The sequence below is a fragment of the Piliocolobus tephrosceles genome, chromosome 3 (assembly GCF_002776525.5).
Source record: "Piliocolobus tephrosceles isolate RC106 chromosome 3, ASM277652v3, whole genome shotgun sequence".
Classification (NCBI taxonomy): Eukaryota; Metazoa; Chordata; class Mammalia; order Primates; family Cercopithecidae; genus Piliocolobus; species Piliocolobus tephrosceles.
In genome coordinates this window covers 52170116-52183281 of record NC_045436.1, presented here as the reverse complement: position 1 = coordinate 52183281, position 13166 = coordinate 52170116, and the positions used below count along the sequence as shown (strand labels likewise).

Below are 13166 nucleotides of genomic sequence, written 5' to 3'. Positions count from 1 at the left end.
ATAATACTTTAATGCCTAATTCTGTTTATTTCCATCTACTAACATTCTAATCATATCATGTAATCTAGTTGTGTGAGTTCATTTTCAGCATTAACTTTTTTCTTTTTCTCTGATTTTATTATTTCAGTTTCCTTATTACTGATAAGGATATATGGATTACAACAGTCCTGGAATGGTTTTAGACAGAAATAAAATTAAATGTAGATATGTTTGGGCCCCAAGGCATTTTTTTTATATACTTGTCTTCCCTTCTTCCCTCCTTTATACCTAAGACCCTAAACAGAACAAAAATTTCAAGGCCAAATCTCTTTGTATGAATGTAGAGTTTTTCTAGGTCACTTTTCATAAATGGAGAATATCTATGAAAAGATTTTCATGCATATTTTAATGCAGGATTAGAAAATCCAGTTTACCCACCTGCAACAGCCTGAGGCTGTCTCTCTGGTTTTCCTGGGTGAATGACAAGCCTACACCCAGCCTTTCATGCCAAAATACAGGGTAAAATTTACTGTGGGCTGCAGTGCCATCGGCTCTCACCATGTTGACCTTTATTATATTTTGTACTTTTTTGAATCTTTCCTTTATTATTTGGTGTTTAGTTAGAGCTTACTTTGAAGGTTTTGTTTCATCTATGATCTCATGTTCATAGCAGAAGGGAAACTATCTGAATCAGGTCATCATGGTTTTAAATAAAAGAAAGCAGTGTAAATGCTTAACCAAGTTCTCCTATTAAAAACAACCAGCAGCTGGACTCCCCACATCTGTGCCTCCACTCTTATTCTCAATCTTCATATTTCAACATTTTTTTTCTGCATGGTTAGTGTTTTACTCTTTGAAAAATGCTTCTGAAACATCACACTACGTCAAGCTGAAAGGTACAATTTAAAATAGTTTCTAAAGCATACGTCATAACATACGTAGTGACTGTTCAGTCTATAGAATCTTGACCTTAGAGCTTATGACACACCCAGTTGGCAGTAGCACCCAGGTTTTCCAAATAGCCAGTCATCATTTTTCTTTTGTTTGCATAGACTTCTCATTAGCTGCCTTCTGCTTTTGTTGTATGAGCTCAGAGTTCCTCTGCTTTCACTGAGAGGTAGTCAAGCTATTCTCTTTTCTTTTCCACTTACTATTTCCCTGGGTTTTCTCCATGTTTTTTACTGATGTGCAAGTTCTCATTGATTTCCACGGATGCTGACCACTGACAGAGCCTGGATGAAAGCAATTAGGGAAAAGCAACAGCTCCCTGGCACGCTAGGCTACTGTCACCACCATCTTCTTTTCTGTTCCTACATTTATCAGCTAGCTTTTGTTTTCTCCCCTAAGACAACCTGTGTGGGGAAAACTTTCTCAAACCATGGGCTTCCTCTGCTCTCATGTCACAACAATCAACACAGAAGACTTCTGTGACAAAGTGTAGAGGGGAGTTTCCCCACACACCAAGCAGTGGACACCAGATGAGTGTCCTCCTATTCAATTCCAACACTGTCTATCTGGAGATAGCATCATATCCCACAGGGTGGGGCTCAGTCCCCAAAAATGCCCCTCGCTCACCAGTCACAAATCTACGCCTCTGAAATTCTGACCAACAGGCATCAGGCATTGGGGTTCCCATGACTCCCTGTTTTGGTTCAATTAATTTGCTAGAACAGCTCACAGAACTGAGGGAAACAATGACTTACATTTGCTGGTTTTGCAAAGGGTATCAATGGAGAGTTGCATAGGGCAGGCATGTCGAAAATGGTGTGGAGCTTCCATGCCTTCCCCGGGTATGCTACCCTCCAGGAATCTCCATGTGTTCACCTATCTGGAGGCCAACTTAACCCAATCCTCTTGGGATTTTATGGAAGCTTCAGGACAGCAGTATTTCTTCCCCCCTAGAATATAGGGCAGGACCCTCTCTGGGAAAATTCTTAAGACCCACGATCAAAAAGGCCAGGGAAGAGTAAAGTCTTGCCTGGGGCAGGTGAGAGAAAGGTAGGAGAAAAGAGGGAAAGAGAGGGTCAGAGTCCTGCCCCTAAGGCCTAACACGCCCAACATTATAACAAAAGACTGTAACAAGGGCTATGGAAGTTGTGAGCCAGGAACCTAGTATGAAAGCCAATATTTATCATGACACCACAAAACCAAATCTATCTAATCTCATCATTTGTACGTGACAGTTCTTCCATTTCATTCAATATCCTCCTAACACTAAAATTCTTTCCTGAGCTTATAATGCCCAGAAATACTTTCACTAATTGCAGGTATAGGAAAATCATTTTATAACTCTATTTTTAAAATATTTTATATTTAAATGATGATTTAAAGTAGCCTGTTCTGCAAGACATAATTGCTCTGTTAAAAAAAAAAAAAAAAAAAAAAAAGAAGAAGAAGAAAAAGAAGACCTAGCATGCTGTAAAATTTTAATAACACCAAATAAGATGGTACTTGCTGGAAAATAAAGTATGCACAACTGTAAGGGGACATAAAGCTATCAAGAAAACTGCAGCTTTGCCACAATCCTTGATTAGCTCAAGTAGCACTGTGGGATTTCCTTCAAAGTCGATTCTTTGCTACCAGATGGAGACGTTCTCGTTTCTTGTTAGATATCTTAGACCATAATTTAATCCATTAGTCAGCAAAGAGTGGACTCATTCTCATACGTACTCCAAATATTCTCTTTCATTTCTTTTGGGTCTATGCTACAAGTCAATACTTTCCCTATATGATTTCTTCAGGCTTTTTCATTTTATGCTTCAAGACAAACTACGCTTATTAAAAATGAGGCTTCGGGTTGTACAACATTGCGAATGTACAAAATGCCACTTAATTGTACACTTTACAATGACTGATTTTATGCTGTGTGAATTTCACCACAATAAAAACATGAGATTTTCTCACCAGCAGTGTTGATAAAGCAGCACCAATTTCTATTTATGAATCAAGTACACTGGTGATCTTGTCCTTGCTTTGGTTCAAACACAGAAATAACAACATCTGAGAGATTTTTCCTGACATCCTTACCATTTGTACCCAGTCTTCCTTAAGCTTTCTGGAGCATTGAAAATGAAAATGACAGTCTTCCTCTTTAACGTCTCTTTTGCAAATTGTTTGTGTTAATGTTCTTCTGATCTAATTTTCTTCCTATCTTTCTGATTCAAGTTTTGTTTGCTGATTTTAATTTTTCCACCTACCCTTTTGATGTTAAAATTTCACGTAGTCAATAGACTTTTTCTCTTGCAGTTCTACGTTAAGTTTTTGTGCAACTGAAGCTCACACAACACTTCAATGTACATCTACCGCTCTGCTACACCTCAGACTAATGCAGTAAATTGCATGCATTCTTTCTTGCTACCAACAGGCTGCTGAATGCTTCTAGATTACATCATTTTGTTTTGAAGAGTACCACGTTCATTTTCTCTAATCTCAACTGTGCTCTCAGTTATTTCTATGTCTTCAGTCAACTGCACCTAAACTTCTAAATATTTTCTCCAAGAAAACTGAATTAATGTAAATTCTACAAAAAAGGCCATATTAGTCATTCTATAAATACATTGTCAGAATTGATGAATGAACACCTAGATCTTACTTCATATTTGGCACCTATATTTTAATTCATTCTTGCCTGCTCTATATTTCTTACAAAGATGTATTTGTTCAATGATTCATGAATGCAGTAGGTAAATTTCGTATTACGAAATAGTCTGTTCATTTTTCCCTGCTTCCTTCATAAGCTTCAACTGTGAAACAGCTTAATTGCTGCTGACAATTATTTGTTAGATGTATAAAAGCCCCCTTTAGACCAATGTCAATGTTTGTTAATCTAATATTACTTTTTTGAAGGAAAATTACTGGTGTTAAATGTACACTCATGGAAGGAAGTAATGTTGTAATCAGTTCTGCGGATTCAATTAACTAGGGTGTTAATTAATAATACTGTTTGCTTGAAAGAAAACAATTTGTACCTGAATATTTTCATTTGGCTACCTAAAGATCTTTTAAGGGATTATCTGATCATTAGGATGCTTATAATCTTGATAAAATACCCTAGTTGGGTGATTACAAAATAATGTAACGAGATATTTCTTAAACTCAAGTATTTTATACAATATCATAAATAAAATTCTTCCTTACTGATGAATCAATACTATGTGATAACAAAATGATAAAGTTATAGCCCTATTCAATGTCTCTTTTTTCACATAATTTTAAATTAATATCTCTCTGGTCCTATCATTTTTGTAAAAATGTACCTTTATAATTAACTTATTTAAAATGATTTACCACTTATATTATTGAAATATAGTACATTTGCTACTTTATTAACATCACTGTCATTTTATTCAAACTTCTATCAGTTTGATGCTGTTTCTAAAATGACTCAAATATTCTGCATTGAAGCCATCTATTTTCTTGACTACTTTTCTGAATAAATTATCTTTATCTACATGTTTCTTATCTTTTTTCTTTTCACAGGCAACTGAAATTAATTAAAAGAAAAATAGACATGCTTTATACTTTCTATCTTTAATTCAAACTATACTTGCTAGAGGCTGATGATTTAGTTCAGAGCTTCTACAAGACAATGAGTAAAACTGAGCCCAAACACCATAGCAATGCCAAGAGAGAAGCTTTCCCTCACTAACTGCCTTAGTCCATTCACGCACTGCTATAAAGAAATAAGTAAAACTGGGTAATTTATAAAGAAAAGAGGTTTAATCCACTCAGTTCCATAGGCTGTACAGGAAGCGTGACTGGGGAAGACTCAGGAAACTTACAATCATGGCGGAAGGCAAAGGGGTAGCAGGCACATCTTAAGTGGACAGAGAAGGGGAAAAGCTCCAAGGGGAGGTGCTACACACTTTTAAACAACCAGATCTCAAGGGAACTCACTATCATGAGTACAGCAAGGGAGAAATCTGCCCCCATGATCCAATCATCTACTACCAGGTCCCTCCACATCAATGGGGATCACAATTCAACATGAGATTTGGATGGGGATACAAAGCCAAACTTTACCAGCAATCACCACTCTAGGTTTTTTGTTTTGTCTTGTTTTGCTTTGTTCTGTTTTTGTTTTTTTGCAAGAAGTTGGTTTATTCTCATACCTTCAGCTGCCTCGGCCAAGTCTTTGAAATAACTCCTTTTATCATTGATAAGTTAAGTAGTAATTCAGTAAAGCAACGATTTAGCAGAAAACAAATGCACATATTATTTCACAATTTGGAACAAGAAGAAAAAAATACATGAGAACAAGAAAAACATCATAAAAGTCAATATCTTTTGCTCTATGCTAGGGAATCTTTATTTCCTCTTATTTCACAGCCATTCACTATACTCCCCATTCACTGAGTTATCTCACCCTGGATTTCCTAGTCTTGTATAAATCCACAAAATGATGCACTATTTTCTTGATCGCTTTTGCATTTCAACTAAGCAGGATGTTTCTATAATATACCAATATATTTGTATTATAAAGAGCTATGGCTATACCCACCCCTACCTGGTTTCCACAGCATTTACTTTCTATGCAGTCTTTTATAAAATTCCACTTTGGGAAATCATTTCTATTAATATATTTTTTAATCAACAAGTGGAGGTTGTTCATACATATAAATAACCTTGAATTCATTAATATAAACTTGTAATAAGGCAGTATAATTAAAAGAATAGGATGAGTTCAAATTCTAGCTTCAGCATTTAGCATCTGAATGAGATTTTCAGGTTATCTGACTTTCCTAAACCGAAAATTCCACAAACTCCCAAGGATATCATCTGTAAAACATTTTAAAGAAGTTGTGTGGTTTACAGTCCTTGGAAGTACTACCTTGCATATGACAACCTTTCAATGATAGAGCGATAGTGGTATTATTAGTTTTATACTCATCTAACTTAGTTGAACAACTTTAAAATGTTGTAAACTATAAGATTTCATAAGTCACAACAACTTCAGTTAATCCATTTTCTGCTCCCATTCATTTTAAGTACTTTGTGTAAGAAGTAGCATCAAAATTTGACACATAACTCATTTTAATGTCAACATTTTTTTAAAAATTACAAATCTGAGACATACCGTTTTTATAATACCATGTGAAAAATGAGGAATAATTAACTATCTAATTCATGGGTATGGATCTATGAAGCTATGATTAACAATTTTAACTTCATATGGTAATATTCCTCTCCAATGATACTTTATAGCTTCAAAACCATTTAGAACAGAGAATGTAAAGGTACAACAGAAATCTGCTAAGCATAACTTCATTACTCTAATTCATCATAATTAGCACACAATTTTAAATAATTAACTTACCCTTGCTCAGCCTCAGTTTTTTTTCTTGAGCATTTTACATTAGAGACATTATGATATGCACCACAGAGAAACTGAGAAAAGTTTTTACTGAAGACAAATTTAATTCCAGCTCAACAGAAGAAAGTCAAAAATGTTAACTACTAGCAGGGAGTGGCTCACTGTCCTTTGTACTTCTAAGTTGTCTTTCAAAAGTGTAAGATTGAAAGGAGGTTAGAGTATGGTCTCTGATTTGTAGTATTTGTTCTGAATTGTCTGGAATTCTATTTGTTTTCTTGTCTAGTGCTGACATGGATTTGATGGCTTTAAGTTTTTTGTCATTGTCCCCACAGGATTCTTTCCTTATCAGCTCTTGGCAGATTGCAACCGTTTAAGGAAAAACTTCTTTACTGGCTATCAACTTTATTTTCATAGCTTCTTATTTCTCAGTGTCAAATGTATTATGTACATTTAAAAAAGTGCAATCATCCATGCCAGGCAATTGTAAGTAGAATTGTATTTTAAGTGATACAGCAAATGAAATTGACCTTGGTAGCCTCATGACTTGTCAGAAATATGGCCATTCCTACAATTTGAGTTTTATTCACAGAATGCAAGAGCTAAGCTTAATGAAGGTATACTGTTTTAAGAAGAGAAAGTCACAGCTATTTCTTAAAAACAATGGCATTTGTGCCGTCTTCGGCAGATGACAGTGTGCTATTTTATTTGAACAACATGACAAGCGTCTAGTATTCTTTCATGTTCTGCAGAGGTAATTTCCAAACTCTGGTCTTTTGCCAAGCAGCAGTGGCACTGGCAGGGTAGTCATTCAAAATTCAAAATTTCAGACCCCACCCCTCAGAAGTACTGAATTCTGGGGTAGGATTCAGCTGTCTGGTTGGTTTTAAACAGCTCTCCAGGTGGTTCTGTTGCACACTAAAGTTTGGGAACCACTAGGATAAGCTGTAAACCAAAATTACATGCAAGATGAATTTACGTACTTTAGTTACCATTTATTTTTGCAACCACCCTGTTTATAAAACTAGTTCTGTGAAAATAAATAAATAGTCACAGAACATTGTGATTGGGAGAAAACTAGTAAATTATACCTTGAAAATTCGAAGCCCATCAGCTCCTCGTAGGCTATAAAAAGTCCACCAAGGAAGAAAAAAACTGAAATGAAATAATACATAGAGTAAGCAGCAAAATGAAACCTTAAAAGGAGAACATCAAAAGTCAGAAAGAAAACAACCCCAGTCCCAAACCTTGCAATGTTCCCTTTGCCTCACTGATAGTCATAAACAATTCAGTAATTTAATACCAAACAAGACAAACATTTGCTGTATGTACATTGGATATATTTTCTACAACACAGTATATGAAAACAGTGAATCCATTCACCATTATAAAAAAAAAAAAAAAAAAAGTATTCACTGCCCAGCAATTTCTTGAGAAAATACTGCTAGATTTGATAATATCTTTATAAATAAGATTGAAAAGTGGAGAGCTCCTCGGAACTTAATAGTTGAGACAGAATCAGGGAATTGGAAAAAAATGCATTTTGTCTTCAGTCATTTGCATGACAGCAGTTTTATTTTAAAAGCTTTCTTGCTGAAACTAGAAATGCTTTGAAGAGAAACAATAAGAATCTTCATTTTGAAGTCAGCTAAGCAAGAGTGAAAATTCTGCCAAGTGGACTGGTTGCATGTCAGGATCATTGTAAAAATAAGTTGTGGTGAATTCAGGCCTGAGTCAAAGGCGATGGCCACAAAGGGCAGGATAATGACTGAGTGATGGAGATCACATTCCATTCCCATCACTATGAAAATAGAAAGCAAATACGAAGAATGAAACTTCAATGTGCCTTGAAAATTAAAAGCAGTTCAGTGCGAGAATGGAAGGTTTGGTGTTTCTTCACCAAGAAAGGATATACAAAATAGTGTATCATTTTTCTTCAAATTCATGAATCATCAACTACGCATGCTACCAATTGCATCATGATCATTTTATTGACCTGTGTAATTTTTAAAATGAAAATTAATACAAAGAATTTGAGTACATCACCTCATTCAAATATTTTAAACACCTTACATCCTTATAATATCTACTTTACGATGAAGAGTCTTCTTTATTTTCAGATGGCCAAATTTTGAAAACAAGATTTCATTTGGAGACAAACATAACATGACTTTCAAAGAACAATCTTCAACACATAGAGCTTTTCAAATCCTCAAGTCTCACATGACAGTTTTTCCTACGTATAATTAATAACAAACTATCTCAAAACAGTTTTGTTCGTCTAATGCTTATGCAAACTTAAAGAACATATTCTGCTATTGGCCTCTGTATTTCCTACTTATTGGTAATTTCTCTATCAGTCTTTGAGATTAATTTGTATTGTTTTATGAAAGCAATTTAGATGTTAACCTAAATAAGAGAAAATATATCTAGAGCTCACTACTTAAACACATGGTATCAATTGCTAATTTTCTACTTGAAACCAAATTAATACAAATCATGCATCTATTTTACCCACTAAAGAATAACTTTCTATACAAACAGTTGTGAAAATGATAATGTTTTAGAATCATAAAAAAAAAAAAAAAAAAAAAAAAAACATAGCTGGGCGCGGTGGCTCAAGCCTGTAATCCTAGCACTTTGGGAGGCCGAGATGGGCGAATCACAAGGTCAGGAGATCGAGACCACCCTGGCTAATACGGTGAAACCCCGTCTCTACTAAAAAGAATACAAAAAACTAGCCGGGCGACGAGGCGGGCGCCTGTAGTCCCAGCTACTTGGGAGGCGGAGGCAGGAGAATGGCATAAACCTGGGAGGCGGAGCTTGCAGTGAGCTGAGATCCGGCCACCGCACTCCAGCCTGGGCGACAGAGCCAGACTCCGTCCCCAAAAAAAAAAAAAAAAAAAAAAAAAAAAAAAAAATGCTGAAATGCTATTTAGTTCAATTCTCATTGCACAGATAAGAAAACTGAATATCAAATTACAGTAATATGTCCTATATCACTTAGTGGCCAAAATAAGAGCTGAATCGATTCCCAGTATATTTTAAACTCTCTGGGGAATGACACTTAATTTTTTCTAACCGTTAAATTATACTGGGCACATAGTCTAGTGCCTTGCACATATAGTTACCAGATAATTTTTAATAAGTGATCTCCAATTTAGGCCTTCTTTTTCAAAGAGAAAACTAGGAATGCTATAATAATATTCATAAAATCTTGACTTATATTTCATCTCAATGAAATTTGAACTTCTCCAATATATAAGAATAATACCCTGTTTGTTGTTTGGGTCTCAGAACACAGTATAGAAAATGTTTAATAAATGAAGTTGAATTAATGAACATATAAAAATAATATATCAATTAAAATAATATTGATGAATACATATTAGTAGTAATTAATGGATATTATATTAATCAACTAATGAATGAATATGTAGAAATATATATTACATGTATATTATGTAATTTGTGTACATATATGTATATATGTTTAAAAGAAAGCAAACCATGAAACTAGATGTGATTATTAGTTTCTCTGTCATCTTAGCAATACTATAGTACAGTTATTTAATCAAATAATCTAAGTGTTGCTATGAAGGTATTTTGTAGATGTAGTTAACATTTATAATCAATTCACTTTAAGTAAAGAAGAGTACCCTAGATAATGCAGGTGGGCCTTGTCCAATCAGTTGAAGATCATAAGAGCAAAAGCTGAGGTTTCCCAGAGAACAAGGATTTCTGCCTCTAAACTATAACACAGAAATTCTGCCTGCATTTCCAGACTACTGGCCTGCCTGATAGATTTTCAACTTGTCAGCCCCATGATCATATGAGCCTAGTCTTTAAAATAATGCATTTTTAAAATAATGCATGCATTCCTTGAAATAATACAAAAGAATATGTATATTCTATCAGTTCTGTTTCTCTGGAGAACCCTAAATATTATATCAGAATTATAAAATCAACTTGAGAAATATCTGATACCTCCTTCTACTAGTTTTATTAGAATATCATTGCCTTCTTCACATTAGGCATTCTAAACTATTTAGCAATACACAATTAGAAACATAAAATATATATTTTGCTGATTAGTTTGTATATTTGTCCATTTCACACTGCTGTAAATAACTTCCTGAGACCCAGTGATTTACAAAGGAAAGAGATTTAACTGACTCACAGTTCCACATGGCTGGGGAGGCCTCAGGAAACTTACAATCAAGGCATAAGGCACTTCTTACATGTTGGCAGGTGAGAGAGAGAGCATGCACAAGAAAAACTGCCACTTTTAAAACCATCAGATCTCCTGAGACTCACTCACTATTAGAGCAGAATGGGGTAAACCACTCGCATAATTCAATCACCTCCCACCAGGATCCTCCCTTGAGACAAAGGGATTACAATTCAAAATGAAATTTGGGTGGGGACACAGAGCCAAACCATATCATTTGGCCAAAAATGTGTGTAACCTCATCTCTTTCTGTTCTCTCTTTTGAACAAAACATTCAGAGTCATAGCCAAGATTTTTATTAGGTCATGATTTGTATGAAAATATTAGGGTCCTTCAACATGTAAACATGATTTTACACATTCCCACTTCTTGACCTGATCCGAATATTTAATACCTTGAATATAATCACCTACTTTTCTGTGGTGTGGCTATAACATGTGACAGAGATAAAACAATGTTTAATGACATATTCCATTCCAAATTAAAACATTTATATTTACCTGAGTTATATTTTAAAAAACAAACAAAAAGAAAAATTTGTTTAAACCAGACATCTGCACTAGTTATTTTACTCCCCGGTAAGTATGTGTTTTGAGAAAAGCTTTAACTGAAACCATCTATTGATGACTCATTCACTATTGAATCATCTAAAATATTTTTTCTCCAATTTACACCAATGCATAACAAAATGTCTTTCAAAATTTCTGAACTACATTTTTTCATTAAAAACAGAAAGCCAAGCAAAGAAGTAACAAAAAAAAAAAAAAAAAAAAAAAAAAAAAGAATGGATTAGGTACAAGTCAGAGTTCCAAACACTGATTTTCACTTGTTTTTAAGTGAGATTCATATTAACCCACTTTTGTTTAAATGTTGAGGCTTTCTGTTGATTTCACTGTGATGAAAGCCTGGCTGATGCAGTAGACCATTATACTTGAAAAACTCCTCACATATATTTTAAAAGCTCATGCCTTGCAGTATATACCTAAAATTCCACAATAAGTAGAGGATAGATAGATCTGCAAAACCAAAGCCCACTGTATTAATTTTCTTTTGCTGCAAAACAAACGACCACAGGCTTAGCAGCTTAAAACAACACACATTTTATTATCTTGCAGTTTCTGTGGTCAGGAACATGGCTTAGCGGAGTACTTTTACTCAGGGTCTCATAAGGCTACTGTGGAGGTGTTAGGTAGACTGTTTTTCATTTGGAATCTTGAGTGGGGAAGAATCCACTTCCAAGCTCTTTCTTTTAGCAGAATTCATTTCCTTATGGCTTCACGACTGAGAATCCCAGCATTTTTGCTGGCTATCAACTTGAAGGGGTTTTCCTGTCCTAGAGACCACCCACAGTTCCTAAAAACCAACAGTAGTTCCTTGCCACATAGCCTCCACCAAACTGATTGCTGACTTCATCAAGCAGAAAGGTGAATCTCGATTTCATTTTGCCATGATACATCATGCCTTACCCTTACATAAGGTAAAGTAATCACAGAACTGACCTTCTATCATCTTATCATTTTTGCCATGTATATATATATTACATATTGTCATGTATATAATACACACACACACACACACACGTGTTCATTTCTATTGGTTAGAAATAAATTTTAAAAGTTTTAAGTCTCACACCCACTCAAGGGGGAAGGATTACACAGAGGCATAGACACCAGGAGAGGGGAACCAATGAGATTTGCCTGAAGGTCTGTCTATCACACCCAAACTCAGCATACACTTTTCCTGAGAGATTTAAAATATTCTCAGAGGCTTCAAGCATTCATATATTTGTAATTTATTTTTACCAAATGCACAAATAAAAACACATGGAAAAAAATGTAGCTGATAATCTCATTGGTTCAAAGTGAAATTCCAAATACCCGATTCTGCAATGGCTCTTTCTATTTGAGCCTTATTTGTGTATTTTTAATTTTGAGAAAATCATTATTATTATCTATACCACCAAAGTGTTATCCTCACTATACATCATGACCCAAATCAACTAATATTTCATAATTTAATTTATTTATTAATTAAAACATATTAAATCTTACATCATTATCCCTGCTCTCTTGTGGTCTTTAGCTTTTCGTTGGAAAGAGAATTGTATATAAATTTACATTTTAACATATACAAGTTAAAAACAAGTTATTCTTATTTTTTAAGAAATACAATTTAGGGTTCCTCCATTTATTAAAATTTGCAATATCCTTAGGTACACATAAAGCTACACAGTAGCATGCTATATTCTTAAATTCAAAATAATTATTATGAATCCTGATATTTGTAAAGCAATCAATAGCCAAATCTCTGTGTGAGTCAGGAAATAAGTCATGTATGTATGTGCTCATTACATTCCCTGAGATATACAGACAAAAATATCTCCAAATGTTGCCAAATATGCCCTGGATGGGCAGAGGGAGTAAAATGACCATAACAGAGAAATAATGTTTTATAGAAAATTTAAATAATATTTAAGTTGTCAAAACCTTTCATGTACAATCAAAGGACAGTGGGTCAGAAAGAGACTCTGAAGAACAATTAATGTTACCAGACAGGTTAATACTCTAATCTATCAAAATGAACAAAGTGATACACTGTTGCAAATAATATTAGCACAAATTACCATTGGGTCTAAATTCTGTGTAA

General features: G+C 34.5%; 1 pseudogene; it reads right to left on the bottom strand.

The window, feature by feature from the left end:
• Positions 1–1008: 1008 nt before the first annotated feature.
• LOC111551945 lies at positions 1009–3694 on the bottom strand (annotated as a pseudogene).
• Positions 3695–13166: the final 9472 nt, after the last annotated feature.